This window comes from Myodes glareolus, chromosome 19 (assembly GCF_982192425.1).
Source record: "Myodes glareolus chromosome 19, mMyoGla1.1, whole genome shotgun sequence".
NCBI lineage: Eukaryota > Metazoa > Chordata > Mammalia > Rodentia > Cricetidae > Myodes > Myodes glareolus.
The window spans coordinates 3,102,954-3,125,836 of NC_142044.1; positions in this window are offsets into that span (position 1 = coordinate 3,102,954).

The following is a 22,883-nucleotide window of genomic DNA, read 5'->3' on the forward strand; positions in this document are numbered from 1 at the left end:
AGTAGATAAAGATTAATGCACACAGGTTAGTGCTGTGCTGGGGAGGACCTGAAAGCCTATCTGAAAGCGTTTGTCTTCTAAGTCAGGCCTGTTCACTCCTACCAGGAAGGCCTCAGGAGGATGTGTGCATCCCATTAAAAGTAAGGTCTGTGCACTCCCACCAGGAAGGCCACAGGAGGATGTGTACTTTCTATTAAAAGTAAGGCGAGACAAAGCTCTGTAGGCGGTGAAATGACAACTCCATAAGAACATGGAAAAGTAGAAATATGTTCAAATAGTAGGTACTCGTGTTTGTTTTTTGTTTTTCTTTTTGAGACAGGGTTTCTCTATGTGTCTTTGGCTGTCCTGTAACTCACTCTGTAGCCCAGGCTGGCCTCCAACTCACAGAGATCCACTTGCCTCTGCCTCCCGAGTGCTGGGATGAAAGGCATGTGCCACCATCGCCCGTCCAGGTACTCAGAGATTACATGGTGTCCTACCTTTTGCTATTCTGCTAATTCTCAAGGTTTACACTGTTCTTGGACTGTGTGGTCTAAGAGAATCCTGCACAAAGCAGCACACAAGCAGAGTGCCACCTCCGGGCTGTGGGGCTAGCTTGGTGTGTGTGTGCACGGGAGGTGGGGGGGCAAGTGTGAGAACCTAGGTTTAGAAGCTGGGTGTGGCCTTCTGTGCTGCTCACTCCAGCACTGGGAGTCAGAAGCAGGAGGACCACTGAGGCTGGCGGGCTAGCCAGTCCAGTTAGATTGGTGAGGTTTAGTGGGACACCTGGCTGGTGTCCGGAACAAACAAATGAGATGTGGGGACTGGGAAGATGGCTCAGTGCTGAAGCAGAGGACAGGGGTTTGGTTCCCAGGACCCACACTGAGCCACTCACAACCATTGGTAACTCCATCTTCAGGGGTCCTCTCGCCTCTGTGGATACCTGCCTAACACGTGTTTGTGCAAATATGCACACACACACACACACACACACACACACACACTGAGGGGGGCAGTGCCTTCTTTTCTCCCCTTGTCTCATCTGACAGACTCTCCTTGAAGAAGTTCCTGGAGGCAGAAGCAGCTTCCAGGGAGCCCTGGAAGAGTGGGTTCTCAATCTAGGCTGTCTCCTCTAAGATTTGGGGAACTCTGATGCACGCTGCTTACTCAGGGTGAGGTGAGACAGGCCTTCCACCTGCTCTGTGCCCCTGGTGGCTTTCCCAGTCCCTCTGGCTCCAGATCCCAGCCTTGCTGGCCTGCACTCATGCACCATGCAGCACTTTCCTGCCTCGCTTCCAGGCAGGAAGTCATCCCAGAGCTGGATGGAGACTGTCTGAGCTCAGTCCTTTGTCATCGCTACAGCCTTTGTTGTTTTCCAGAGGTATTTGCCTCCACAACTGTCTGCATAGGCACCAAGATACGAGAATCAGCAGAGGAGAAGTGGGGGAGATCCCACACGTCCCCAGCACGACAGTTGACCCTAGAGTAAGGCAGCCCGACTGAAGCCATGTTCTTGGTTTGGAGATGGAATACCCAACTTGTGTTCAGTGTAAGAACACATAGGAACAGAGAAATCTCAGCCATTATCAGGCCTTATACAATGTTACTAGTGCATTGTCACATAGCTCCATATATATACAATAGCAACAATGACAGCAAATGTTACCAATTTATAGCACTTCACTAAGAACCAGGTACCTGTTCTTGAAGTTTCATTTGGATTTTTTTAATTAAGTTTCTTATGTGTGTGTGTGTGTGTGTGTGTATCTGTGTGTTTGTGTATCTCTGTGTGTGTGCCTGTATATGTATCTGTGTATGTGTCTATGTCTCTGTGTATGTCTGTGTATCTGTGTGATTGTGTACATTTGTGTGTATCTGTGTGTGTGCCTGTATATGTATCTGTATATGTGTCTATATCTCTGTGTATGTCTGTATATCTCTGTGTGTCTATGTCTCTGTGTATGTATCTGTGTGCATCTGCATGTGTATACAAGCTCGCAGCACTGTGTTCTTGTGGGGGTCAGGGGACACTTGCGTGAGTTAATTCTCTCCTTCTACCACATGGGTCTGGGGAGGCGAAACCAGGTCATTAGTTTTGGCTGCCAAAGCTTTTATCTGCTGAGCCATCACACAAGTCTGCCATTTCCAGTGGACATTATTTCAAAACCTGTTATATACATCACAGTGTCCTTTAAAAAGACAAACTGAACACAACTTGACTCCTTTTAAAAGGCCCAATCATCTAACATTTAATTTATGGGGAAGTTAGATGGAGCCTGGTTTTTGAAACTTTTCAAGTCTGTAGCGTTGCATATTTCTCAATCGCTGTACCGACAACTGTTGGTTGCCTTCCTCTAGACCCCTTCTGCAGGGGACACCCTGCCCAGCCACCACCCAAGCTGCTGAGTGCTGCTGGACAGCTGTACTGTTGCCGATGGCCCCTCAGCCCTCAGTCCCAGCAGACTGCATGAACCAGCACCACCAGCAGCCACAGCCTGGCCAGTTCTGTACATGAACAGGTGGGAAAAGTTCAGCCCACATTGGAGATGTGGTCCACACTGTCCACGTGGGGATTATGAATGACAATTTAAGGTTTGCAATGGTAGATTTTTGTCTGTTTGTTTTCATGTACAGAGAGAGCCAATGGTGTAGAGCAATCAAATGTCATGGGAAACTGGATATTCTGATGAATGGGAGCTGGAGGTTGAAGAATCAGAGAGCAAGGGTCACGTGCTCAGATTCCTTCCGCAATGCAAATGAGGGGAGAGGGTAGGGAAGGCAATGGGGCGTGGCAAAGATATTGTGGACTGCCAAGTGTATGCTGCATTGAGGTACCATACCGACCTGGTACAAAGCCTCTGCAGGTCGGAGTGGGTCATGAGCTGCCAGTCTGCCTGTTGCAATGGGAATGAGGCAGCTGGTTGGGGGCAGACAGAGAACCTTTGAAAGACACTGACAAGCCAGAAAGGGGAGGGTAGGGGAGAGGAGTGACCAAAAGCAGCTCCTGAGGTGAATCCTGATGCTGAGGTTCTGGGGTAACCTGGGGCTCCTGATGGCATCCTAAGGTGAAGGTGCTTGCTGGTTTCGCCTTGCTGGGTTCCCACGAGGGCCTGAGGAGTCCCGTTTTCATCCTTGCTTAATGTAAGCCTCCTTCTCCTAATATGAAATGTAACTCGAGCTGCCCCTCAGAACCAAAAGAGACTTGGAAAACCGCTCTCAGAAGGCCGCGGACGTGGTCTACCCCTTCAGAACTACTGGGCCCCCACTTCTAGCTTTGATTTTTCCCTTGTGTTAGACTGTCTCTGCTACTGTCACTGCTGTGGTGGGCCTACTTCTGCTGGCCTCCCCTGGTAAATGCCGCCCAGGGCTGGGACGCTAGGTCTGGAAGCTTGATGGGGGTTTTTTAAAAGTAAAAAGTAAATAGACCATGAAAAGAGGCTGAATTTTCAGAGTATGTAAATGATCTCAATACAGCTGTTGTAAAGTTAAGTGAATGATAACAGATGTCTGGCGTCACGTGAGAGCTAGCCCGTGACAGCTCAGAGGCTTGCCTTGTTTACTTTTAACTCTGGGCTCTAGTCCAATCGATGAATGTCTTTTCTCAAAGTATCCTTTGGTTCTGAGGAATCAAAACACAGCGGAGCCAGCCCCGGTAATGGGAAGGAAATTCGTTTTAAGAGATCAAACAGCCCAACTTGGGAACACTTGTGCAAGAAGACAGTTTGTCTGTCTCCCCTGCTTGCTCTCCTCATCTCTCTCACCTTTGTTTCCCTTCGTTTTCATTTCTATGGCTCTGCCATGCCCTTACCTGTTTCTGAGACAGACAAGGTCTCACGTAGCCCAGGGTAGCCAAGGCTTGGCCTTGAACTTCTGATCCTCCAATCTCCACCTCCCTGGTGTTGGGATTACAAATTGTACCTCGCCTGGTTTCTGTAGTACAGGGGTTTGAGCTCCAGGCTTCAACCTGAGGCTCCATGCGTGCTGACCAGGCAAGCGCTTTATTGAAAGACCTGGATAAATCCAGACCCCTCTAGCAGGAACAATAGAGCCAAAAATCTAGGTTCTGTGACTCTGTTTCAGGAATTAGCTGAAGATAAAGTTAGATTATAATCTTGAGAATAATCTTGTAAAACAGGGAGTTGACCCCTTGTGATTATCACTGGTATTTACAGAATTTTCTATGACGCCCTCCCTACCCTCTTCGGATTACTGGGGTTGTGAGTCTCGGCCCCAGTGCACTGGTTCTTGTCCTGTCAAATAAACCTCGTGTGATTGCAGCAAGGACGGTCTCTCGGTCTCTCATGAATTACTGAGGGGGGGGGGTCCTGTTATCCCGAGACTTGAGTGAGAGTCTCCCCTCACTGGGGCGGGGGGTCTTTCATTATCAGTCGAACTACGTTCTTAGATTTAGACCGTCTGCTTTGGAGTAGGTCAACTCCACACTCACACACTTTTCATCATGGCCTTGAGTCTTCAGTGTCCAATTCAGCCCCTGTGTCTGTGGATATGGTTACCCTGGTTTGAGCTAAGTATTTATCTGTCCCTGGTTGGATTATCTAGTCAGGAAGATGTGCAGGTCAAGGCCCTACTACACAAGGGACAGCTCAGTCAGAGGCAGGCAGTCCCTGAGCAACTCTTAGCAGGGATGAAGTGACTGGTGTTTTGACCAGTGTAATTTCTAAATTTCAGAGCTGGTAGTGACATGTTAGATATCTTGTTCATGTCTGTGTCGGCTTTCATCATCAGTTTAGGTCCTGCTAACAGTAAACAAATCGTTTGTGGTTCTGCCATCTGGAGTTAGATGATTGTCTACTCAGTAGTCCTCTTTCATTCACAGCAGTACAGTTAAAGGCCCTTTCCTCCTTAGATTCCGTTCTGTCGCTTCTCAGGACTCTATTCATTTCTCTTTGTGAAACTGTGCTTCTTATAAAAGCAAAACGTAACAAAGATTTAATTAATTTTATGTGTGCAACTGTATACCATGTGTGAGCCTGGTACCTGAAGAGGTCAGAAGAAGGTGTCAGATCACCTGGTACTGGAACTGCAGGCAGTTAGGCGATGATTTTTGAGACAGAATACAGAGTATAAATCGTAAAAGAAAAAGAGAGATTAATTGGACTTCATCAAAATGTTAAACTTACTCAAACGATGCTAGAGAAAATGGAAAGGCAAGCCCGGATAAGGAAAATGTTTGAAAAATGCCTATCTGATTTTAAAAAAATGTTAATTCAGAATAAGTAGAGACTCTCACTATCTGGGGTTGGAGATGTTGACAGAGGTTTCTGTCCTACCTGGTCCCACAGCCATTCAGTCCCAAAGAAACACATAGAGGTCTACATTAATCATAAACTGGTTGGCCTATTAGCTCAGGCTTCTTATTAGCTCTTACATCCTACATTAACCCACAATTCTTGTCTATGTTAGCCGTGTGGCTTGGTACCTTTTATCAGTGAGGTGTTCTCATCTGTGTCCTCTGTGTCTGGGTTATCTCCATAAAAGAACTGGACCCTTAGCCAATCCTTAGACTTTTGTTTGAGGTAGGAACAGATCTACTTCTCTATTCCTGCAGCACAAGGTGTTGACAATAACCTCTGCTTCAGAGAGCAGAACTCTCTGAGCTAAATCTAGGTGAGGCCTTTGTTTGAGGTAGAAACACGATAACCTTGAAGTTGGAGGTAGGCTCCAACTCTCTGACCTTTGGCCATTGTGGAAATAGGCTCACATTTTGGGGCCTGCACAATTCCCTTAGCCTTCTTCTTCACCTTCATTCCAGAGGCATTGCTCTAGCTGGTGTTTGGTGCCTCACAGGCTACTCTGGGTTATCCACCCCACAGGCTTCCAGTATCCAGCAGGGTTCTAGTTCTTAGCCTTTTTTTCTTGTCAACCACATTTTCCCCCTAGGAGGTAAGGAGGTAAGAACCTGCCCTCTTTTTCTACTAATCTGTATGTATATTTCTTGATCTTTTTTGAGATAGTATGTTTTTTGATCTCTTCCTTGTAGGCCAGGGCGCTCTTGAACTGACTAAGTAGCTCAAGGCTGACCTTGAATTGATAATCCTCCTGTCTTAGTGTCCCCAGTGCTGGGAATACAGACCCTGAGCCACCATGTCCTTCTGGAACGCCATGCTTTTAAGGAAACTTCTTAGAAATCTCACGAATATCTATTTGGATTTGAATTGAGCCAGAAGACCACAAGTATGCTGGAATACTTAGACCCTTATTTCAAATAATGCAATGGTTTGAATGCCTTCCAAATCCATATGTTGGAAATTTAATCTCCAGTGCAGCGGTACAGAGAGGTGAGACAGGGGAGCTGAGCTCTGCCTTCACGAATGAGTGGACTGTGTCAGCATGGCAGTGGGTTAGCTTCGCAGTTGTCGGGTTTTGGTACAGGGACGAGTCAACATCCTCTCAGGCTCTCTTGCCATTCCACCTTCTACCAGGGAGGGACGCAGACAGAAAGTCAGCCTCCCAACCTCGCACTTCACAGGAGCCAGAGCTGCAAGTCTGAGTAACCCAGACCCAGGAGCTCTGTTTCAGCAGCAGGACCAGACTAAGACAGGTAGAAATGTGGAAACAGAAGTTCCTCAGGATGGTGTATTTGCAAGACCACAGTTCTGTCAACCTTATGGTAAAGACGGATTGGAACAGGCTTCAACTAAGAACTCCCAAATGGGGGGGGGGAGTTTGCGGAGGAACTGAACATTTATATGGACTTAAGGCAATTCCCCCATAGGCTGCTTTGGCAAGAAGAAGGAAAACAGAAACTCCACGGCAGAGAAAGAAGACAACTTCCTGACTGGATCATTGAGGTTAGCACAGCCAATGAGGAGCAGGTGGCCACATCATGTGGCCTCCAGATGTGGCATTCCATCTGGGCACACACAATCTGAATCAAATCACGGGGAAAGATCAGACAAAGCAAGACTGTAAAGTAACTGACCGGTGCTTTTCAAAATGCCAGTGTCTTCAATGATCGTGAAAAAGCCAGTGAGTTTTTCAAGATTGCAGCAGGCTAGGGGAAGCACAATCAAGTACAAATGGAGACCCTGGCCAGAGCCCTGAGGCAAAGGAAAACAAGATGCCATGAAATGCATTGTGGAGACATGCGACCAGCTGTGCACACTTCAGATCTGTTTCCCCTCTTCTATCTTCAGAGTCACTGCCTTAGTTTGGTCTCTTGGCATTTCTCCTCCTTTTAGCAACCTTCTAGAGCTTTCCAATGATGTTGCTAAGTTTACTGTCTTACCCTTCCAATCTGTCTTTTGTATTGTCATCAGAAATCAATTACTTTTTAGAGTACAGAACCGCCCATGATTTACTCCTAATTGGAGCACATCTGTGTCTTGCTATTGCTACCCCCTCCTCCGGCATAGCATACCCTTCTCTACATAGATTCAGATCTCCTCGCTGGCCACTTCCTTCCCTCATCTCCCAAGCAGATCCAGTTGATTGGTTCTTCCATCCTCAGTAGTCATAACATAATCCCCAATACAAAGACAGCTTTGGAATGGAATATGTCAGCAAGAAGAACAGCTATTTTTAATCTTTTCACCGCTTTTTGAAATATAAACCGGGGTCTCCTGTGAAATAGTCCATTGCACTTTTAGTTTTTTTATATAAAAATAAATAAGTGTCTAATGCCTGTGCTAACTGAGAGGAAAGAGCAAATGAAGATGGGTTTGTTGGCTGACTTCCATCTTAAAGTTTCCTGTGACGCTATTAGATGCAGCTAGCTAAGGACCCCATTATCTGAGTCAGAATGATTCTATCAACAGCCATTTTCCCCTGTCACAGCTGGTACTGAGAGCCATATGTCACAAGACTCACTCTATTCCCAAAGTTTAGAATACTTGCTGAATGGAAAGTAAATCAGTGCTGCTGGATCAAATGACCCATGTGCTCCCAGGAGAACTTTCTTTTATATTTTAGTTATGTGCTGAAAACTCATGGCTCTTCTTACCCATGTGACTTTTCTTCTATTTCCCATCTGCTTACTTCCTATAATTTTGCCAAAATGTGTGTTGGAGAATATTATTTTAAGGTGTGTTGCTTTTTGTTCAACTCTGTGAAGCTGTGATTCTTTGCCTGTCTAAAACACCTAATTAATCAAGAACTGAATGGCCAATAGCGAGGCAGGAACAAGGACAGGCAAGGCTGGCAGACAGTATAAACAGAAGGAGAAATGAGGAAAATACTGAGAGAACAAGGTGGGGAGGACCTCAGGGGCCACCTAGCCACCTGGCCAGCCACGGAGTAAGAGTCATAGTAGGATATACAGAAGTAAGAAAAGGAAAAAATCCAGAGGCAAAAGGTAGTTGGGGATAATTTAAGAAAAACAGTCAAGAAACGAGCCAAGCTAAACCAGGTGATCATAAGAAAGATTGTGAGTCTGCTCCACCTTCACCAAAGGTCGGAGAGTTTAAGCCAACTCTGGCTCTTTCATGGTTATTGACAAGAGGTCTGACTTAAGGAGCGGCTACAAACAAGATGTCCTGACCTAGGGTATGGTTACTTAGTGTTTTGGACATCAGGATGATGCACAGAGGTGGATCTGCTCCACCTTGAACAAAGGTCAGAGAATTCAAGCCTATTCCTGCTCCTTCAAGCCTGTGACAGGTGGTTTGACCCAGGACATGGCTGCCTTAGCCATGACCATGCCTTAGACAGGATGCTTGGTCTAAGGTGTCTACGGTGTAGTCACTGCATGTCCTGCATAAACAACGGAATGCTTAACTCAGGATATAGTTGCTTGATGTTTCAGGCATTGAAGTAAGTAGCTGTTCTGGTTGTCCTTTGTGTCGTGTTAGAGCGGTCTTTTGTCTTCTCCCCACCCCCTTCTGGATTGGAGTACATAAGCATATGGAAAATAAATACAGGCGTATTCAGTATTCACCCGATTTCCCTACCGGTTCTATCCCATGTCTCTGTATTTCTTTTGTATCTCTGTTCCCCCTACTTAATTTTTCTAATCCACATGCCCCTATCCTGGAATGTGTGAACCCCATTGAAAGATGTTGCCCCAATGTGGGGCTCCTGACAGATGCCTCACAATGTGGGGTCACTACAAAAGAATAAGACTTGGTGTTGATTTATTTGGGAACTGGGTTGCAAGCCCCTCAAAAAGTCCAAAAAGCCAAAGAGTAAAATAGACCACAACAGATGTGATTCCATCATTTTTTTCAATAAACAAGGACCGTTTCCTTGCATACTCTTAGAAATAAGAAAGAAATTGCTTTTAGTCATGAATTGATAGAATTTACTTCTTCTGGACTTACCAAACAATAATAGCAACAAACAAATACTTGCCTAGAATTCATGATTAATTACTATATATTAATATCTATCTTATTAATTTATATCTGTCCTCAAAACCACGTTTTAATGCATCCCCTTTAACTGCTGTCAGTCATTGTCTTGAAGTCAAAGCCATATTAGTATGATGAACGCAGAGAGAAGACTGAGAGCTTTATTTGGAAATAAGACTATGAATTGCTAGAGTGAGGTAATTTGTTCTGCTCTGTGGTGCTTTGGATGGGGCACTCCCCCATAGTCTCAAGCATTTGGATACTTGATCCCCAGTTGGTGGTGCTGTTTGGGGAGACATAGGAAGTGTGACCTTGCAGGAGGAAGCTTGTCACCAGAGGCAGGCTTGGAAAGTTTAGCAGCGACTCTCTCCATTCCGACTTTGACCCTCTTTGCCTCATGCTTTTGGTTCAAGATGTGAGCCCTCAGCCTGCGGCTCCTGCTTCCACAATACCTGCTGCTTCCCCATGATGGACTCCCCGCATCCGGAACTGTGAGCCCAGTGAGCCCTTCCTTGGTCATGGCATTTTATTGCAGCAATAGAAAAGTAACTAAGACACACTCCATATATTTTGTAACGTGAAGAGGAATTCTAGTTTGTGGTTAAATAAACTATGTTCATCCCCATACAGGAGAGAGTGTCTTCTTTATAGTTCTGTATTTCAGAGAGGATACAGACAATGCCACTCCATTACTACTTTGTATCCTTTAGAGGGCTCTTGCTCTGCTCTGCTCTGTGAGTTACAACTCCATTATCTTATGTTCTTAGAATATGTGAAGTGATACATTACTCACGACAGCAGGAATTTCTAAGCTACAGATCCATTTAAAGTTATCATACTTAAGCTCAAAATCACCAAGGATTTATGACTGGATTCCAGGAAATTGATGAAAAAAAGTTTGAGTTACCCTCTTGCTTTTCCAGAGAATATCACAGCTTCATCAAAGACTGTGTTAAGTTTCCAGAGTATTAACCGAAGTTCTGATGTAGTTGACAGTCTCCAACACCATAAATTAACTCTCTAAATGGGGCAAATAACAGCTGTTCTATCCACCTCTGAGGCTTGTGAGAAGTCTATAAATATCATTTATAGGAAAAGTAAAAGGTGAGATTCTAATGTTAGATGCTATTAATAAGTACTAGTTTCTAAATCGCAATGTAATCACAGAAATGTAAATTATGGAAACCACTTAGGACTACTTTCTGACTACAAAGAGACATACAGTCTGCTGACAACATGAAGAATAATTCTCAATTTCCTGATCCATTATTTGTCAAAGTAAAATCAGCAAGCTTTGGTCCTTTACCTAGAAGGATGACCCCTCTTCAGTCCTAAAGGATCTGGGTCATTTGTCATATCACCCAGATTTGATCTGACTGTTGAAGTTTCCCATTGATTTTATTTCATTTTATTTTTGATTTTTCGAGACAGGGTTTCTCTGTAGCTTTGGGGCCTGTCCTGCAACTAGCTCTTGTAGACCAGGCTGGCCTCCAACTCACAGAGGTCTGCCTGCCTCTGCCTCCTGAGTGCTGGGGTTAAAGGCGTGTGCCACCACCACCTGATTTTAATAATGGCTTGGTAACACTAATAGGTGACCTAAGGGGCCTCCTGGACTCCAAACTGCTGTGGTCTATACACTGGGTACTGGAAACCTAACTGAGGCCAATGGGAGACTAAAAGAAATAGACATAAGTAACATAACGCTGGGGTGGGGTGAGCTGTGAGCTCAGAGGGAGAGCTCAGCTGGGTGAGTTGATCATGCACAGCACAAATGAGGAGGTGGGGTAGCTGATAGTAGCGTGGGGGAGGTGTCTGTAAGGGAACAGTCATGGGGAGGGAGATATCTCATTTGTATTTTAATAAATAAAGTTTGCCTGAAGTTCAGAGAGTAAAACAGCTGCACTGGTCAGCCTTACAGACCAGGCAGTGGTGACCACACCTTCAATCCCAGTAGCCACACTGGTTTGCCATAGAAACTGGGCTGTAGTGGTGCACACCTTTAATCCCAGCCCTAGAGAGGAATATGAGACAGGAGGAGACAGCTCTCAGGTAGTCTCATTCTGAGGATTCCTTGAGGTAGGATTGCCATCTTTGGTTTGAGATAGATGGAGGTAAGAGCCAGTGGCTAGCTCCTTATCTTTTCTGACCTTCAGATTGAACCTCAATATCTGTCTCTGGGTTTTTATTAATCATGCTATAGGGGAGGGGTTGTGATCATGTGGTCATGTGGGAGGGGGAAACTGTGCTCAGTGCTCTACATGAATTGTTTTTTAGCTAAATGTGAACCTTTTGTCAATATCCTTTCCCGATTCTGCGGCGGAAAGCCTTGCCATTCCCATGAATCTCAGGGACTGGTGCCCTTAGCATGGCTGTGCTTGTCTCATGGATGCTAGTTCATGAACGCCCCCACCAGACTACTCTTTCCCAGCTCTAGTGTGAAGTAGTTCTACCTACGTACTTCTTTTCCAAATGTTTTCATCACCAATTTTAACTTTTTTTCAACCTTTCAATAGCCCTACCAAGTTCCTGACCCTCTCATGAAAACATTTGCTATAGCCATGGCTTGGTGTACAGCCATCCATGTGGCCATTTTCCTCCCTAGTTCTGCCCACTGTGAAGATTCCCCTTCACCGCCATCCTCAGGGATGTCTAGACAGGTCTTCCAAGTCAACAGCTGTCCACTCTCAGGAAGTGTCTGTGTACTGTGTAGAACCATCTAAAATCCACGGCCTCGCCAGAATCTTCTCTTCCATTCCCAACTGATACTAGATACGCACTAGGGGCCGAAGGCCTTGTGTCAGGAGTAGGAGCCATAGGAATTAGGGCCATTTCTTCACTCACTTACTTGTACCTTCAGGACCTGCTCAGACCCAGGTATGCAAATACCTCTTCTGTTTGATGATGGACTACTTCTGTGCACACCCAACTTTGTAGCTTGGTAGGTGAGCACACGGCCAGTTCTGGTCCAAAGTCAAACATTCACTTCCCAGTAGGGCTCAATAGCAGAAGGTCAAGATCTGCCTCTCAAAGGGAGAAGTTTCAGCAAGGATAGCAGGGTATTGCTCAAAAAATCCCAAGGGCCTTTCCCGTGATTCACCTAGAGGAGCTGCCAAAGGCTCCGGATAGCGTTCTTGCCACAGACATCCCAACTATTATCGGGTCTGCTGTAGTAGAAGGTCCAAGGGACAAAGCCTGTGTAGCAGCCTGGATCTAGTGTAGTCTGGGTCCACTCAAACCAAGTAACTTTCCCAGTCATTCACCTAGGGTGTTGGATTACACACCCAAGAGCAGAATGTGCTTCCTCAGAATCCAAACAGGTACATGAGTGCTGTGCTATTTTCTTGGTTGTAGGAAGGGCCAGGTACAACAACTTGTCCTTCCATTTACAAGAGATATTTTGGCATACCCTACACCACAGTGCTCCTAAAAATCCCACTGAAGTGAGCCCCTCGAATTTTACTTGAATGTCTCCCCCTACCATCTGACAGACACATGCTTTACCAACAGTTCTGTTATAGATGTTACCTCTCATTTGCTTGAAGCAAACCTCACAATGTTTCAATGCAACAGACCAGCGCACTATTTTGTGGGAGAGATAACTGATCAAGGTCCTGTGAAATTACGTGATTTTTCCTCTGAGGTAGCATTTTTTTTAAAAAGGCATCCCGCTGATCTTAGTAGAGGAAAACCAACTGCTGCTGGTGGGCCATACGGGCAGACACGAAGGGAAAAAGCAGTTGCTAGAGGACCAACTCAAGCGAGGAAGCCACATCTGGTACAGCAGTGCGACTGGATCGCCGTGCGACTAAGCTAATGCTAACTGATCTGCAAAGCTCAAATGGAGTCAGATAGCAGGACCTGCCACTCTGGAATCCTATCCTTCAGGTTTTCACGCTGGCACTGATGTCCACGATGCCCGTGTCTCTCTGGGCATGCGATCTTCTGCTCTAATTTTCTCGGATAGAGGCAGCTCTGATGCCTTTCCTCAACAGCCTCTGCTTCACAGGCCATAGAGGGGTGTTGCGGGGCTCTGCCAGCTGCTAAGCATATTTACCTCTGTTGTGCATCCTAGGACTGAGAAAAAGACCCACAGAACAGGTCCAGGGACCCATCAGATCCATTGTGGGTTGGGCCTTGACTAAAACCCCAATGATCATCTGACTCCAGGCCTCAATTCAGCAGGAGGGCAACGGTGCTGTGTGTGAGCTCTCCAGGTACATCTGTTCAGAGCCAGCATCCAGCCATGGCGCTGTGTGTGAGCTCCCTAAGTCAACATCTGTTCATAGCCAGTATACAGCAAGGTGCTGTGTGTGACCCCTCCCCCGCAGGTAAACATCTGTTTGGAGCCAGTGTCCAGCCATTGTGCTGTGTGTGAGCTCCCCAGGTCAATATCTGTTCAGAGTGAGCGTCCAGCAATGATACTGAGTGGGAGGGAACTCTCAAAGTCAAAATCTGCTTGGAGCCAGTGTCCAGCAGTCTAAGAAAGGTTGGTTCTTCCTTCCTTTTCCCCAGCCTATTATCCTGATATGAGGCTGTAGGTCCTAAGGGAAGGATGGGCGATAGTTTGACTGTGTAATGTTTTGGTAGTGTACCAGAGTCCCTCCTCACGGCAACCTGGCACCCTTCTTCTTTAAGGGGTTGTGGGTCTATAAAGTGGGCAAGCCTAGACGTTGGTTGAGGTTCCTGATTCCGTTTCTATAATTCAAGATACACATTTGCTCTCTAGAAAGAAACCAAGTTTCTGACTATTCAGAGAATAATTCATCATCCTTCCTCTCTATTTCACCTCTGGGAACACCATGGTTAGCCAGACAGGACCACACGTCCTCTCAAATAGGACCTTCTGAGCCTTGCTTTGCGCCTACTGTAAATTACGATGTTTGCTCATCTTGTCTCTGCCCACCTGCCATACTTTCAGTTACCCAAACTCTGATTTTGTCTTTTGTGGGGAACTTAAACTTAGCTAAACTTTCGATGACGGGCCTTTCAAAGAAGGTCCATGTTCAGTCGCATGTTCTAGCCACACCATTGGGTCATCTCTGACATCAGAGGAGAGGGAGGTTTTAAACAGTTTGACTCCAGAACCAGGGTGTGCTGATTCTGCTTTTCAATTCTGCTTCCCTAGACTAAATATACCCGTCAAGAAATACGTGGCTTGAACATGGCTGTTTCCTCTGATACTTGAAGTTTGATTGCCACTGTGACATGCTCAGAGGTAGGACCTGGGGCTGGGCTACAGCGGGGAGCCCTTGAGAACAGATTGCTGCTTCTCTCCTGGGAATGGATTAGGCATTGCAGCGTCTCCGCCCTCCTTTTGGTCTTCCACTGTACCACCGTTTGCACTGATGGTTTTCAAGGATGCCCTCTAGAGAAGCTGAGCAGATGCTGGCACAGTGCCTCTGGATGTCCCAAACTGTGAGCCGAAGTAAACTTTCCTTCGTGAGTAATCCAGTCTCTAGTATTCTTTTAATAGCAACAGTAAACAGACTAGGACATCCTTTAAAGGAAGCAACTCCATGGTTTTTCTTGAGAAAATTTGTTGTCTACAGAGTGTGCAGGCTCCCCCAGTGTCTGTCTGCAGTGTGCGGCTCCCCCAGTGTCTGTCTACAGTGTGCAGGCTCCCCCAGTGTCTGTCCGCAGTGTGCAGGCTCCCCCAGTGTCTGTCCGCAGTGGGCAGGCTCCCCCAGTGTCTGTCTACAGTGTGCAGGCTCCCCCAGTATCTGTCTACAGTGTGCAGGCTCCCCCAGTGTCTGTCTGCAGTGGATAGGCTCCCCCAGACACCCCCAGTGTCTGTCTGCAGTGTGCGGCTCCCCCAGTGTCTGTCTGCAGTGTGCAGGCTCCCCCAGTGTCTGTCTGCAGTGTGCAGGCTCCCCCAGTGTCTGTCTACAGTATCCAGGCTCTCCCAGTATCTGTCTGCAGTGTGCAGGCTCCCCCAGTGTCTGTCTACAGTGTGCAGGCTCCCCCAGTGTCTGTCTGCAGTGTGCAGGCTCCCCCAGTGTCTGTCTGCAGTGTGCAGGCTCCCCCAGTGTCTGTCTGCAGTGTGCAGGCTCCTCCAGTGTCTGTCTACAGTGTGCGGCTCCCCCAGTGTCTGTCTACAGTGTGCAGGCTCCCCCAGTGTCTGTCTGCAGTGTGCAGGCTCCCCCAGTGTCTGTCTACAGTGTGCAGGCTCCCCCAGTGTCTGTCTGCAGTGTGTAGGCTTCCCCAGTGTCTGTCTGCAGTGTGCAGGCTCCCCCAGTGTCTGTCTGCAGTGGGCAGGCTCCCCCAGTGTCTGTCTACAGTGTGCAGGCTCCCCCAGTATCTGTCTACAGTGTGCAGGCTCCCCCAGTGTCTGTCTGCAGTGGGTAGGCTCCCCCAGACACCCCCAGTGTCTGTCTGCAGTGTACAGGCTCCCCCAGTGTCTGTCTGCAGTGGGCAGGCTCTCCAGCCTACTTTTCTCCCCTCTCCAATTAGTGTCTACTCTGAGCCTGAGTGATTTGGTCCAAACGTCTCCTCTCATAAAGGTCTTGCTTTTGCTTTATTTATGATTAGTAGATGCAAGCACAGTGTGCACGTGCAGATGTGCGCATGCCAGGGCACGTGTGTAGAGGTCAGAGGTCAGTTTTCAGGAGTTAGCTGTGAGTCTGGGAATGGAAATCAGGTTGTCGGGCTTTTACAGCAAGCATTTTACCTGCTGAGCCATCTGGTAGTAGGCAAAGACTATCTACTGCCTGCCTGCCTTCTTGTCTGTCTGCCTGCCTGCCTGCCTGCCTGCCTGCCTGCCTGCCTGCCTGCCTGCCTATCTGCCTGTCTGTCTTCCCGTCTGTCTGCCCGCCTGCCTGTCTGAGTCAGGGTCTCACTATGAACTCCTGTATGACCTGGAACTCTCTATGAAGTCTAGACTGGCCTTGAATTCACAAGAGATCAACCTGCTTCAGCCTCCTGAGTACTGTATTATAAGCATGTCCCAACATATCTGTCCTGGTCTTATTTTTAAACAGAGAAATTTACATGCTTGGAGTCAGATATCAACCATCTCTATGTTAGAAGTGCATTTATGTTTCCTATTTGAATCATCAAATAGCTGTACATCAGCCCTGCTCATGCCTTTGTACGCAGCCTCATGCTGAAAAGGCATGCTTGCTTTAATGCTCTTCTGAAGGCATTTTGAAATAGTCTGAATTTTGGTTTTAGGTCTTGCAAATATGTAGCTAATACTGCTAGGATTAGAATGACCAAATTTTTATGTAGCTATTTTCTATTCATGTTTCAGTGATCTGTGGGTCAATTTACACCAAAAAAAAAAAAACAAAACAAAAAACAAAAAACAAAACCAGTCAAAATTTCCAGACGATATCTCAGGGATACTCCTTTTTCTCACCATAGGTTTTTTTTTTTTTTTTTTTCTGTGTGTCGTGGTTTCTTGTTAGTGACAGCAAAGACCACAGATGGCATGAACCTGAATTGATAGTTGACTAAAAAAAAAAAATTCAAGTTTGGACATTTAGTTGATGGAGTATTTTCTAGCATACTAGCATAGCACAAGCCTGCATTGGCTGGACAGTAAGGCAGCCATCAGTCCGGACGGTCTCCCATGACCCCAGTGTCTCTCGCATATCTGTTCTCTTTGGAAAGTGGAGAAGGAACCAACGGCTCATTCTCATCCAGTGTAGACTGTTGGTGAGGGTGGTGAGCTTCTAGAATCCCAGAGCAGACAGCAGGGTTGAAGGCCGCTGGGACAGTGTTGAGGAGGAAGAAAGAGGGAGAAAGAGCAGAAACATTTCCACAGCAGATGTTAGCTCAGGGCAGCTCTGAAAGGCCACTTCTCCTCTCTGCAAAGTGGGATTGCTCTGTACATTCAGACAGAGGCAGGCAGAAGAGGGGAACAACTAGGGCGCTGAACGTACCCCACCTTAGACGCCGTTTCAAGTGCTCACTGGGCACCTGCATCCCCAGAGACCAGCTTGAGCCGTGTCCTGTGAGGCCGCAGTTTACGACCCTCCAGCTGTCTGCCGTGACTCCCTGCTTTTCTGCGGTGACGCGAGTCTGTCTTGGGCTTTCTTTTTCTGGCTGTTTATCTCGCCCTTCTAGAAGCCTCCTTTGCGCTGGCTGATAAATTATTTCACATGGTTGTAGGTCTTTGGCAGTCCTGCCTGTCATTTTAAATGAAAAGCCAGCCGAAAAACTACGGTGGACCAATAGTCTCGGAACAGACAGGCAGTCTTCATTCTTCCTTCAGGTTTACTGAAGGGGGCTCCTGGAGAACTGGGATGTTTGGGTTGCTGATTTTTATTCTCTGTGTGATTTTACTGAGAGCGCTGAGGCCGTATGATATCAAGAGACCCAGAAAGGAAAGAGGCCAATGGTCCAGGATTGGATTTGCTCCCGCAGCTCACGGAGGTTCTTTAGGGGGAAAGAGGAAGAAGTTGGGAGGCAAGAGCGGCAAAGAAGACGATGGAATTTTGGAACCGACTGGGGGGACTTCCTTCAGGGGAAGTGACTAGGGGTAAACAAAGTTAAATAACACGACTGTGAGACAGCGTTTCCCAGCGTAGGCCGGGTTTTAAGGTGAAACCTGGACTTCCGGGGAAGAAAGGTGATTTAGGGCTTCAGGAACGAGAAGCATCGAGGTAGAATTACATCATCTGCCCTTAATAAAAGAGGCTGAGAGTCGCCCTTCCAGTCTACACAAGAGAGGCATGTTTTTGCTTTTGTTTCTTAGTGACAAACTCAAAATGACCAAATCAAAACCCTGGGCACCATCAAGGGACATCCAGCTCGGATCTGAGTGGAGCAGCAAGCACTTCTCACGGACCCAGCAGCAACAGTAACAGGGTGGGTGTGGCAGAAAATAGTAAGCCTCTGGTGTCTCTGCTAGGCCAGGGCACAAGGGTGGGTGGGGCAGAACAGACACCTGGGCCGCAGTTCCCAAGGAAGGTGCTAGGTCTCCAGGCACGCGAATGGAAAGCCAGCTCTACCTTCAAGAGTCTAACTCTGACACGAAGGCCCACTGTAGCTCTGAAAGAACCGTACCATTCGTATTTCTGGGGAAACTGTGCCATCTGTCTAACGGTCTGAGAGGCAGACTGGGTACACAGGCTATTTTATTCTCTGCCGTTTAACGTGAATCGCCATTTCACAATCGTGCTCCTGAGGCTGAGCGTGAAAACGCTCAACGGAATCTGTCACTTTGTACATTCTCTGTGAGCTTTAAAGTTATTATGCAATTAAACTACATGTCAATATTTGTGATTCCCCCACGGTTTGTCAGTGAGAAAACTTACTGGTATTCAAGAAAGATGCAGAGCACTTACAGCTCTGCAAAGCAGCCAGTAGTTCAACGGGATGCAACACGAGACAAGGGACCTGCAGGAATCAGGGAACTAAGGACACATGGGCGAAGAAAAGCAGACAGAAGAATGAACAGGAGAGCGACTAAGTTTTGTCTTGGACATGTTATGGAAAAGCTGGTGGGGAGAGAATCCAGCGGACCTGGGAGAGATCAGGACTGGGAATAATGATGGGGGTTTTCTGCTTAGTCGTGGTCATGGAAGCCATGACGATGAGTCCATGAGGGGCAGGAAGTGAGACGACACTGGCCGACCTAAAGGACAATGGAGACTGCCATGGTTAGGTGAAAGGAGGAGACTTGGAGCCTGGAGCAGGAGAGAACTCACTAGGGCATCATGACAGACCTAGAGAAGGAAAGGTGACCTGTAGCATCGTCATACAACCTTCTGGCTGGCAAGCCAACAGACTCAGCAAACGGAATTTTCAGAGTGTCTTATAAGGAGGTGTAAGGGGTGATTTTTATTAGGTTTGTGAGACTGGAAGGCTCTCTCTCTCTCTCTCTCTCTCGGTGTGTGTGTGTGTGTGTGTGTGTGTGTGTGTGTGTGTGTGTGTGAGAGAGAGAGAGAGAGAGAGAGAGAGAGAGAGAGAGTAGCTACAGAGGGGGTGATGACTTTCTTTGGTGAAGTTTAAAATTTTAGTATGGAAGGGCAGAGATGCAAGATGTTGAGTCACTGATGTGGAATTAGGTTTAGAAAGCCTCGTGGGGCTTTTTGAAAAGCAATAAGCAAACTAGAGAAAGGCCAACAGTAGGCTTGCGTGTGTCTATGTATGTGTGTGTGCACACATGTGTGTGCACGCATGTGCCTTTGTAGTTTTCAAAGCTCTTTCTTACAGTTTCTTATTTCATCCTTATAGAGTTTCCAAAAGTAGGTCCCTGCAGTTCCGTCTTAGAGATGGGGACATAGAACTTTGATGTTGTAACTTGCCCAAGATGTTGTGGTTTGGGGAGTTAATCCTGCTGAATGAGAATAAAGACCATCGCCTAAATTCTATAATCAAACTAAGCAAGCTTCATTTTCTGTCAGACAGGGATGTCTCCCTAAAGGTCTGACAAAGTAGCACTGACTATAGGAGACAGTAGGGTTGGTATAGCACCTTAAAAAACTGTGAGACTAGGGGCTTTTCAAGGGTAGGGGGATTTCCAGAGGAATTTTGGTTATGTAGGAACTTTTGGCTGAACATCTCAACACTATTAGGCAGAATATTTTATCTTATCAGGGTAGAAGTCAGGGTATAGGGTGTGGAACATGTCAAATTCCAGAAAATGGGTCAAGTTTCACAGAACGCAGGAATGAAATTATTTTGATGTTGTAATATGATGGTTTTTAATCTTAAGATGGAGTCAGGCTGGTCTACCATTGTCTTATGTGTCCCTTTCAAATCCTTGATAGGGAACGATCATTTATATCTGTAGTGCAGGCTGATAATACCAGTGGAGGGTAAGCAACTTAGCATTTTCTGTTTGGTGAGAGACAATATTTATTTGTATCGTGGCTAGGGTCTCTCCAATTGTGTCTGATTGGTAAGCACAGGAAGAATACATTTTTAAAAAGCTATCCTCTTTGTTCTGCAGAGAGCAGCTGAATGCCTTATATTGTAGAACTGTGTTAGCTGATGACTATACCTGTTGATCTTGCTCTGTTTCAGTGGTTCTCACCTTCCTGATGCTTCAGCCCTTTAATACAGTTCCTCATGCTGTGGTGATTCCAACCATAAAATTATCTTTTTTTTTTTTTTTTTTTTTTTTGAGACAGGATTTCTCTGGCTATCCTGGAACTCACTTTGTAGACCAGGCTGGATTCAAACTCAGAGATCCACCTGCCTTTGCCATCCTTGAGTGTTGGGATTAAAGGCCTGCACCACAACCACCCGGCCTAATAAAATTACTTTTGTAGTTACTTCGTAACTGTAATTTTGCTACTGTTATGAATCATAATGTAAATATCTGTGTTTTCCAATAGTCTTAGGTAACCTCTGTGGAAGGGTTATTTGACCCCCAAAAGGGGTTCCTAATGCATATGTTGAGAAACACTAGTCTGTTTGGTTTTAACACATACCTTTTGACAATGTGGGAGCCTGGTATGCCAATAGGCATTATATGTGTAGCCATTTTGTCTCCCTTGCCAGGGAGTTTCCTTTGGATCTAATAGTCCAGCCTTTGTTGAGGATAAGGGGTGATATACTCTCTTTACTACTTCCTCCTGAAATTGGGACACTATTGTCCTGCCCAGGACAGCTGGAATATTAGCCAAAGGCCCTGAAGGAATATTAGGGCAATGGGGCGCTCATCAGAAGCGTCTGGTTCGCTGACCCGGCTGACAAGACAGGGAGCAATCACATCGGCTGGACTGGTTCACATCAGCTCTCAGCAAGTCCAGGGGGCTCCAGTTCTGTGGGACTACCTGGGGCTGGCACGGTGTAGGTCACCTTTGGGGCAGTTTGTAGTCCAGCTGATCTCTGGATGGCGTCTACCAGCTGAGTGGAACTCTGCCAAGACAGAGACCAGGGACAGAAGTTAAAGAACGCAAAGGAAACCGTTGCTGTAATATTCAGCCCAGTGGCTGTGCCTTAATCTACTGCTACTTCAGCCAGCAACTGAGGCTTCTCTGTCAGCAGCCCAGCTACTCCACAAAGCCTACTACTTCCCGGGTCTCTCTAGCTCTCCCGGATGCCCTCTGATGCTCTATGATCACTTTCCGTCAACTAGTTGCTACCTCAGCCTCCTGACCCAGGGTTAATTTCATTTAATCAACACAGATGCAAACTCAGAGTTCACAGGATGATAGAAGATACTCCAACAGCAGACTTTTGTGTTTGGAGTTTCCAGGCTGGCCCACTGGAGTCCTGGTAGTTGGGAGAAGGGTGGAGTCTCAAGCCAGGGGAGAGAAAGGCAGGTGGAGAAACCCAGGCTTAGTTGACAGGCTTATCTCACAGTTTGACCTGTGCGCAGTAGATCCAAGTCTTGTGACTCCCTCAGCTCCCTGAAGCTTACGTGAACTTTTTAGTCCACAAAAGGAAATGAGAGTTTTAGAGACATTAGCATCCCCACTGTTTGCATTCCATGCAGAAATCCACACTGCAGAAAAGGCAGCTAGCAGGTGTCTGTAAACCAGCTGGAGAGTCATAGTTTTGAGTCATAGCAAAAGCTAGGGCTTTGGGTTAAAAAGAATAAACATTTTTTTTCTGTCCAGAGGGCTGGATATATAGGTTGGGCAGCTAAGTTTTTAGCATGAAGACGAGCCACTTCAGGTCTCTATTTAGAAGACAACCAAAGAAAATGTAAAATCTCGAGCTTGTGATAATCGTAGCCAGTGCTTTACCACTTACAAGACCTGCAATGATCGATGCTACAACTCTGACCCTTTGAGATCTTAGTATAACACTATCAAGTAACGTACTTATATATATTAAATCATTTTCCTAGACCGTTATGAAAGCTAGACCCAAGTTTTCATATCCTCAGACCTTTATAACTTGTATTTATTTTAGAGTATTTTCTTAGACTTTCAGAACTTACATAAATTTAAAAGCTTTTTTTAAATTCAGTCATTTGCCATGAGACACAGGTGACTGATTACTGAGACCAGTCATTGCAAAACAAGTTCCTTTAAATAGTGAAAGCTATATCTGAAGCCAGTTCATCCTTTCATATGAAGCCTGTTAATAAGGCAGCTCTGCCTGTGAGTTTGCCTTTCTCATCAGAAGACAAGTCCTGATTCTCCTCTATGAAACACATTAGCCAGGCAGCTGTTGTTAACTGATAAAGCCACAGTTAGCTGTCGACACCATCGGAGATCTGAGAAGGATAAACCACAGCAGGAAGTATAATCCAAATGGACCCTGTATCAATTAAAACAACAGGACTTACCAGCTACCTGGACAATTACCCTTGTAGGCACGCATGGTAGTTTTGTTGGGGGCAGAGGTCAGTCTTCAGCTGTCACACAAGATGACATTACATCTTCAGCTACTATACAGGACAGCATAGGCCCCTGGCAATGTCTGAGAGAGTTTCCTCTGGTTGAGGAACTTGGGAAGGTTAACCCAGTTGGACTCAGACACAGCAGGGCAGTCAAACCAACAGTGGCCACTGTTTGTGCAGGGCCCTGGCAGCAGGCAAGGCACGGGGCAATTTTTCTCAGTGATTAGCATCACCACAATCCAGTGCTATGCCCCATCTGTCTTCTTTGGAGACTGAGGGCCACCTCTAGGATCTGGCATTTTTGTCTATCTTAACAGTCTTTCACCACAAAACATTTTAAATGCCAT